General features: G+C 34.3%; 1 long non-coding RNA gene across 1 annotated transcript; it reads right to left on the reverse strand.

Moving 5' to 3' along the window:
• Window positions 1-9,270: 9,270 nt before the first annotated feature.
• Window positions 9,271-10,191, reverse strand: LOC140452098 (uncharacterized). Its single transcript, XR_011952133.1, has 3 exons — window positions 10,104-10,191; window positions 9,932-10,031; window positions 9,271-9,837 (listed from the first exon to the last, which is right to left on the reverse strand). It is a non-coding gene; the product is annotated as an uncharacterized lncRNA (long non-coding RNA).
• Window positions 10,192-10,207: the final 16 nt, after the last annotated feature.

Raw genomic sequence — 10,207 nt, forward strand, 5'->3', positions numbered from 1 at the left:
TTTAACACTACACCGGTAACGAAATAATTTCACTATCAGTAGTATATCTAGCAATGATAATACCGTAACTAAAATTCACGCATTAGATTCCCCTTTTATATGATTTACAGAAAATAATATTTAATAATACACTAAAATAGTTATTTGTATTCTTAGATTTATCATTACCTCATTGATTAATTGTAGAGATAATTATTTAAAACATATACGTCTAAAGTATTCAAAATTATAGATTTTGATTTTTTATAACGTCTGTTTTATATTTGGTGCATATTCAACTTTTCAGCAATATAAATGGTGTATCTTTTTTTTCTATTTTGCGCTTCATTAAGCGTGTGCAATGTTATCAATGATTAATCTGTTTTATTGATAAGCTTTTATATATAACCTACGATCATATTAAAATTTCCAGTTTGGTTTCCAGTTTATTATTTTCACCTGTTCTATTTAATTCTGTCTATGAACATGTTTGGATTTTCGTACTGATCTTCTCAGAAAGTACATTTCTTTAGCAAGTAGCTTGTTTTCTGTTCGGTGATTGAACTGCCAAACCTCACTTCGGTACGTTGTGGAGAATGCACACATTTTCTTTGTATCGGAAGCAGGGATCGTTTTTAAACATTTGTCATAAAAAATATATGTTTATTTTAGTTATTTGCACACGATCTACACACTCATCATCATCATCAACCTGTATGCGTCCATTGCTGGACATAGGTATCCCTCAGCTCTTTCCATCTATCTATGTCTTGTGCGGCTTGCATCCAGTAACTGCTAGCACGCTTCAGGTCGTCAGTCCATCTGATTGGTGAGCGTCCTCTGCTCCTTGGTGCTTCTTGTCTTGGTTTCCACTCGACAATACGTTTTGTCCATCGGTTGTTTAATAATCTGGCGACGTATCCTGTCCAATCGATTTTAGCGACACGATTTTTTCGATGAAGTCTGTTGTTTTTGTTCTACGACATATTTCTTCGTTTGGGATTCTATCTCTCAGATAAGACACCTAATATCTAGCGCTCCATAGACCTTTGAGTCACGCGAATCTTATTCAATACCTTTTTTGTGAGTGTTAATGTTTCCGCTCCATAAGTGAGTACAGGTAACACACATTGGTCAAATATTTTCCTTTTGAGTCATATGGATAGGTCTGATTTAAATACACAGTTTAATTTACCAAACGCTGCCCAGGCTAATCATATGCAACGTGGGTCTCACATGTCTGGTTATCTCTTATCAACCGAATTTCATGTCCTAAGTACTTATACAATGTAGTCTGTACAATATCCCTTCCATCAACAGCAATATTTCGAGTTAGCACTAGATTAGTCATTATTTGCATCTTGTTCATATTAATCTTTAGTCCGACCTCCAAGGAATTGTTCAAACATTATTATTACATCATTCATATCGGCTATAAGCACGATTTCATCTGCAAATCTCAAATCACTGAACTTTTCTCCATTTATGTTGATACGATGCTCGTTCAGATGTGCCTTCTTACAAGTATGTTCTAAAAGCGTCGTGAATAGCTATGGAGGGACGGTGTCTCCTTGCCGTACTCCTCGCTGTATAAAGAATTTATTTGTTTTGTGTTCAGACAGTCTTACGCTAGCTGAGGCATTTTGGTAAATATATTTGATTATGTTAGTGTAGCGATGGTCTATTTGGCATTCTGTCAATGCTTTTAATATTCTCTGATGGCTTATGATATCAAATTCTTTCTCGTAGTCCACGAATATTAGTGCCAATGGTTTTTTGTATTCTGCAGACTTCTCCATCAGGTTCTGTATCACTAGTAAGAAGTCATTAGTGCTGTATCCGATCTAAATCCAGCTTGTTATCTAGGCTGATAGAAATCTAACTTAGCGTCTTCTTTTTTTGACAATTTTTCTGAAACGTTTATATAGATCTGATATGTCTCCTTGCGTAATAAAACAATGACTGCATGGAGGAGTTTTTCCTTGGTAGATGCATTCGATGAAAAGCTTGGCCAAAGTCGGATAATTTTATTTCCACCTAGTTTGATCGCCTCGATGACTACTCCGTTATCGCCAAAGGATTTGTTATTTTTCATTTCTAAAAGTGCCGTTTTGATTTCGTATGGAGTTATTTCTGGCATTCATTCTAATCCCCGGTTTGTGATTTTGGGCAGGGGTTGATCTTGCCTTTTGTTGGTGCTCTAATACATTTCGCGATAAAAGGATTCGACAACCTCATGGATTTTGGTTCTATCAGTAGTAACGTTTCCATCTTTGTTTCTTATTTTGTACATATTTTTGTTGCCTATGTTGTTCGTATTTCGCCTCAAAACTTTTAAACTTTTGTTTTTTTTTAACTATTTTAGTTCTCTTGCGTATTTTCGGATTGACCGGTGGATATCTTTGTTTAATTTCTTTATTGTTTTGTAGTTGGATTCGTATTTTTCCGTCAGCTGTTTTTTTTTCTACCTATTAGCTCTTTGGTATTTTAGCTTAGTTTTTCTTTATGGGTCAGAACGGTCGGGCAGCACTCCATTTCCAGTTCTTTTAGTGCCTTCGTTATGCCATCATTTGCTTAATCTACATCTTCTATTTCATTTTTCAATTCTTGTATATGTCTGGTTAGTATATCATCATACAGTTCGTTGTTTTCTGGAAGAATCCATTTCTTTTTTCGTGTTTTTAGGATCATCTTTTTTTTCAATTTGACATTCAATAGTATCTTAGTTTGGATAATCTTAATCTGTGGTCGCTTTCTATTGAAAATTTGTTGAGTACTTCGATGTCTTTGATTCTTTCTTTTCTGTTTGTTATGATATAATCTATTTCGTTTTTGACAATTTCATCTGGGCTGATCCATTTCCATTTACGCTGAGGCTTTTTATCGAAAAAAGAGTTATCATGGATAAATTTTCCTGGACTAAAAAGTTCAGCAATCTTTGCCCTCGTTCATTTCTTCACCATATCCATACTTACCCATTGCTACTTTTGCATCATCCTGTGTAAACCCCATTTTCGCATTAAAGTCGCCCGTAATAATTATTGTGTAATATGCTGCTGTGGCATGTAACGCTGTTTCTTGGTCCTCATAAAATTCTTCAATTTCTTCATCCGAGTGGGTAGTCGTTGGAGCATATGTCTGGATTACCTTAAGGTTATATCTTGCATTGTATACCACAGTTATATATTGATTATACACCACATCTTCATACCTGTGAAGATGTGGTATACAATCCTCGGGCTTATGCTGATAATTTCAACTATGTTTTACACACTAACTATTGTATAATTAGCATGTACTTAAAGTTATTAATAAAAATATTTCGTCGAAACAATGTGTTAAGTAAACATCAGAAGAAAAAGGGACGGGATAGCTATTTTTTTCGGGACGGGACATGGAACGAGACTGGCGCTTTGTTTCGCGGGACGTCCCACATGTCCCGCAAAAACTGCACTTTTATTATTATCGGAATGATTTTGTAATTAAAGTTATACTATTATCTTCATTATTGTTTGCAACGTAAAAATATTTATAGAAATTAAAAGGTTTTTTGTTTTAATAATTCATATTGATGAAACATAATTAATACATTTATAATATCTAAATTTAGAATAAGACAATTTTAAAATGTTCAATTTTAAAAACTGTTTTATAGCAGCAAGAAATAAGATTATCAAATACTACAATAAATCGTTGATTGAATAACCCAAAAATAAATCAAATTGGGTGTACTGTATTTCTCTAGTAATCGATTCCCACCACAAATTAGAAACTTTCGATTTATCGGAATGGGGCAGTTCCTTGAAACAAGAAACATAGACAAAACTGAGAGAATTATATAAAAAATATGAAAAAAGAGCCTCAACCTGGAAGCTTAAGAATCGCTTAGCTTACACAAGTATGTGAGTTTTGAAATAGCTAGCAAAAGACAGAAACGTAAAAATGGGGATATCAATCTAAAGACATGTTTAAATGAGGTTTTTGTAGATGCATTTGGCTTGATTGGTCCGGGATGTGAGAATGTGAGTGAGTTAATTGAGGGTCTGAGTGATGCACAGGAGTTGGCTTGTGTAAGATCAAATGGGAGGTATGCAAGAAAACAACCATACTGGTGGAACGAGCAGCTTGAAAATCTGAAGACAAATTGCATGAGAGTAAGAAGGGAGCGTAAGAGGTTAAGAAGAGTACAAGCAGGATATTTGGAAGAGAGAATAAATGAATTAAAGCGAATGCAGAATGAATACAGGAATGAGATAAGAAGATCTAAGAAAGAAAGGTGGAGTAACCTGCTTCTCGAAAGGAATATCTGGGGGCAGGGCTTCAAGATTATCTGTGCCGAATTGAAGGGGAAAAAGACACCCTACCCCCTGCCTGAGGATGAGAAACTCCGTTTAATACGGGAGCTCTTTCCTCAGGTGAAGGATAGACGTGAAAGGGTTATTGGTTTCGGAGATGCGAAACCTTTTACTGAATTGAAACTCGGCGAGGGAAACCTAGAAAAGGATCATGTTAATTTGGGAAAGGATTACTACAGGAGCAATGCAAATAATTTGTGGCAATAATGTTAGAAGACTCTGAGGTTTCCAGAGCAACAACTAACACATCCACGGAGGAAGCTAAGCTACCCGAGGAAAGGAATGCCAAACGTTTAGAACGTTTAAAACAACAAGAAAAAGGTTCATTCTTCTTTAATTTTATTTCGTGTTTTATTAAGTTGGTGGGTCCTCTTACTTTCTCGAATTCCCTTAACTCTTTTCTTGATAATCCTTCTAGATCCGTATTTTGAGTAGGGTCCTTCAAAGCGATACAAGTTTCTTCTCGAATCTGCGTATGTTGTGTACTAATATCTCGATCGAATTTAAGTTCGATAGAATTTTTCCTAAGAAATTCGACTCCGAGTATAGCGTCTTCTGTTAATCCGGGCATTATAATGAATGTTTCGCGGGTCTGAAAATTATCGATCTCGCAGTCGATAGCTAATTTCTTATTTAGTTCCATCGATGAACCGTTCGCTAGTTTTGTTCTTCCGCTATAGTTTTCTACGGACACAAACAACACAACACCAAAAATACTCACCACACCAAAGAAAACACAAAGAAGCACGCACACAGAACAACACATTCCTATCCCGTCCACGTCCAAAGCATCCACTCCTTACCATGATCCTCCACCCCAAAACCCCCATACCCCTACAAATATAAAACACACTCACCAACACACACTCAACCAACACTATCACCCATACACTCACTCACTACACTACAATAAACAACACCTACACAACCACAAACAACCAACACTACAAACCACAACACAAAATACAGAACAACCACCATACACCACCCAAAATTACAGAATCGAGGACATCCCTCCAGACATCTGTCAGCAAAGACCATTCTATCGACTTACCAAAGCCAACAATCTAATATCATATTTAGATTCAATAAAAGTCTTCCCAACCCAAAAGGCAGCCTCCGTACTAACTACCAATCTTCTAGACCTCAAAGATCTCACGGTAAAACTTACTCTCACAGTACAAATCACTTGAGATAGAAATCTCCATCAATTCAGGTTTCAAAACTAATCCCCAACCCGTTCCAAATCATCAACAAAGCTTTCATATAGTCATTGCCGGCGTCGACAAAAAACTATCTCAAAAAATCATCGAAGATAATCTATCCAAAACAAATTTCCATTCACCAAAATAGTTCGTATAATTGCCCGCTGTACAAATTAACCCACCTCTTTCGTTAGAGTTTTCACAAACTCTGAAACTAAATTCGCTGATACACTCTCGAATAGTATTAAGATCGAAGGAGAAAGATTGAATTCGAAATTCCAAGATCAAACAATTCCATTCCTGTTCGACTAAAATACTGTTCGAGAAGCTACCAAAGCGGACACCACAGCAACGAATGCCCCGAAAAATCAATTATCTGTCCATACTATGGACAACAACACAGGTCTACTGCATGCCCCACGATAGGTGTTCCCAACTGTAATGGAGGCCACCCGGCATTTTCACAAAAATGCCTACACCGAAGAATCCAACCAAAAGGCACAAAACAAACACAACCCTCTTACACCTCCAAGCAAATCCCCTCATACGACCTATCCTCGAACATGAAATCTCTAATCCACTTCACATCTATAATCCTCTTCAATGTCTTCCCTGAAAAGAGGAGTGACACAATCCGAAAATTTAAACCAAATGTCCAATGCATTGTATGAGTATACCATATCAACCTCCTGCTATAACAATTCCATAAACCAAACCTTCACTCAACTCTGCACATAAACACACAGATACAACACACACATTCATTATTCATATATACACTTATCATTTACCCACACATACACTTTACCTTCACCCAAGTTCAAAAACCAATAAACATACAAACACAAAAAAAGAAACAAACCAACAACACACAACCAATAACTACATAAGCCCACACACCCATACACACAAAACAGTGAGCACCACATACACTCCTTAAAAGTCGCATTCAAAATCACAAGGACAGGGGGAAATTGGTTTTCTGTGGTTTCCCAATCTCATAGCACAATGATACCTGATCCTAGGTGAGGACACAGCCACAGCTATCTTCCACGCGTTTAAACAGAACAAAACAAAAAGTCCAACAATCTGAAAAGGACCGTTTCCAACAGAACTTGTACTTAGTTGCGGGCTTGGTCCAACCGGCACCCAAAGGCAGGAAATCCTTCTGACACTACTGCTTTACAGCCACTACTTAGTCCTGGAGAGCGACAATTTGCATAAGTTGACGTTTCCCAATAAAAACACCACCCTTAAAGAGGCAAAGCCTAAACTAGGTAAAAACATGAATCTTTCACAAAGAATGACAACTGTTGCTTCAAGTTAAATTGCTTGTGAAGATGTTGAGGATAAAGAAACAAGCAGCAGAAATCTTAATTAGTTTAAGAAATACTGTCCAGAATAGCACTCTTTCATCAAAAGATGCAGCTTTGCAAGTGAACACTCCAAAAGTGCTTACATTGTGTGAAATCATTGATAATGACATTAATTTGAAAAATTTTCTAACTTCACTATTTTGAATTATTGTAAGTATAGTAAATATGACTGAAAAGTATATTAAGGACAAACGAGTTCATAGGTTAAACATTTGACAGGGGATAATGTTAGTTCTTACAAAGTTTAAGTTAAATTTGACTTATGCCACTTTGGGTTCTTTGTTTGGCATAACAGCTGACTTAACAAAAACTTATATGTATAAATTAATACCTATCTCGAGCCACATTTTACAGCCTTTGGTGTATTTTCCTACCAAAGAAGAAGTTCTTAAAAACATGCCAGTTTGTTTTGCTGATTTTCAAAATGTTAGGCTACTTTTAGACTGTAATGAAATTTATGTACAGGCTCCAAAGTGTTTGCGTTGCCGAATACGATTTTATTCACAATATAAATATCATTTAACAATTAAGTTTATGACTGGTGTTTCACCTGGGGGGTTAATAACTTATGTTAGTAAAGCATATGGAGGAAGAGCATCAGAGAAAGTGATATTTGAAGAGAGCAATGTAATCTCTTTATTAGATTCTAGCAGAGATGCAGTTATGGTAGATAAAGGTTTTCTTATTGACGATAGTTGTAGGTTATATATTATACAATTAATTAGACCTCCTTTTTTAAGAAAAAAAAAAATCCCAATTAACTACTGAGGAAGCTATCTTAAATGCCAAAATTGCATCAGCTAGAGTTCACATTGAACGGGTTAATCAAAGATTAAAATTTTTTAAAATTCTTAGTGGAAAGTTAAGTTGGGCGTATGTCCCATTAGTTGATGATATATTTACAATCATATGTGCAATAACAAAAATATCATCGCCAATTTTATCTAATGGAAACTTTTGGAGACATAATGTATATTCATTCTATAATTCTCTTCAACTTCTGTTAACCCTCTTCTTGAGAGAGTGCATTATAAGATACATGTATTTCAAAAGTTCATTTTCTCATCATATTTGATTTTAAACTTATTTATTTGGCAATGTCCGCTTCAGTACATGTTTCTGGAGTTAATATCTATTCTTCAAACCCATCTTTTAAATATTGTGATTACTTTCTGTCAAATTCCTTGGCGAAGTTCAGTACTAGTGGATAAAGATGAGTGTGCAACTTGTTCTAAGGTATGAAATTAATAATAATCTTATTTAGTATACCTAACATATTTTAATGATGTACCAATAGCAACTCGTAGTTTACAGTATATACCTCAAGTAAATGTAAATATTTTTATAAAAAACTTTACAGTCAAAGTTTTATAAAGGACTTGAATTATTAACTATCTTTAGATACACATTGCCAGATTATCCAATATCGATACATGTGCACTACAATTCATAGTGCTAGAATTAATGTTTTCAGAAGCCACTTTTAGTACACATGGCTAAGATAAGCTACAACTTTTTTGCTAAGGCAGATATGTATTTAGTAGTTTTTATGAATTTCATTTAATTGAAAATATTTTTTAAATCACATTTCGGATACATTATGAATTCATATATGGTGGCACCAAGGCAATTACACGAAATTAGGTATGACCAAACAGCTCAATGTCCTGAATATTCAACCAAAGGAAGATGTAGGAATTGTAGTGGTGCATAAATATGTGTGGCAAATGTAGGGTACATTTATGCTTTGTTAGTAGCAGAAACTGTTTTGTGGATTTTCACTAGAGACATGAGGAGTTTTCTATTTTCAACTATTTTATTCAAATCTTAGTAAAAAATCAAATTACAGTTCTATGTTTTAATTCGTTTCAAAATTTGGTAATGTATCTACCAATACTCAGGCGTTTTTATTCCATAAACTAACAGAGTGCCTTCAGATATACATGCCAATAAAAGTTACATTTTGATTTTTTTATAAAATTGATATTTTCGAGCACTGTAGCTTACATACAGACCACATAAATTGCAAAATATGTTTTTACTACCTAACTTATGTTTAGGCTTAAAGTGTATTCATATCTTTAGTCAAATACTATAATTGTGAATGAACTTTACATTTATAAACTTCAAAAATAAAGTGTCAGAGAGAGAATTAAGACTTAATTGGATTGTTTCCAACAGACCATTGATCGAAGTCTTTAATATGTAAGTATGTATGTATTTTACTGTAAACATACTGTAAAGGTATTTAATAAATAGATAAAAATAATAACATGTACTTTATTCTTTACACAGATAGTGTACCATATTTTTAAAATAATTATGTTTTATTTTTGATGACATATTGAGGCCAAATTCAAAATCGAAATCAATTTCCATTATTAATACACTGTTCTCAAAAGATGCAAAAACTACAAATACAGTTTTTGATCAATTCAAAATTGCTATTCCCATTATATATTTGCACATAAGTAAATATTTGTAATTTTTTTATCATATATTTTCCATCTATTTGTAGGACGTATCTGGAATTTTTTATTGTTTCTAAAATCGTCTTAGTTTTTCTTAAAAAAAGAAGTTAATAGTATAAAACCCATTTTACACTTTGGCAGGGTTAATCAGCATTTAGTTTGCGAGAGTCAAGCAGAAGTGAGTAGGTATATGTTTACCTGCAATTATACATTTTATTTCTAAAAAGTACAGAGGTTGGTCACCAAAAAAAAAAATTATTCCATCTGGTGAATAACTTAGCCACCAATTTGATGGGGAACTTATCATGCCACATTCCATCACATTCATCTTTGAAATTACATTACTCTTGCTGTACCCTCAAATTTTAAACCATGCTTAACATGTTATTTATCTGAGGTGGGTAAAAGTATTTTAATGCTTTGGTTGTCCAATGATTAGTTTTTGCAATAGCTGAAAGTGGAAGATTGTTACATAAGTTTCTGGTTGCCACTTCATGTACTGCTAATCTAGTAAACATATCTATAAAACATGGCATTTCACTTACAGGTATTGGTATGTATTTGTCTTTTGCAATTTCCTTATGTAAAATGCATGAACAGTGCATTAGTGTTTGTGACATCTGTTCCATTAATTCCACATCTTCCCTAAAACAATATTAATGTAAAATCAAAAATTTGTCCTTGCATAATTACACTTGTTTTTGGAAATTTACATACCGGCTAATTTTTGTTTTCCTACAATACAATGAACGTAACCTATATAATATAGAGAATAGAGATATTTGACATTTGACCACAGTTGTCTATACTGTGATTTGACA

The sequence above is a fragment of the Diabrotica undecimpunctata genome, chromosome 10 (genome assembly GCF_040954645.1).
Source record: "Diabrotica undecimpunctata isolate CICGRU chromosome 10, icDiaUnde3, whole genome shotgun sequence".
NCBI classification, from domain to species: Eukaryota; Metazoa; Arthropoda; class Insecta; order Coleoptera; family Chrysomelidae; genus Diabrotica; species Diabrotica undecimpunctata.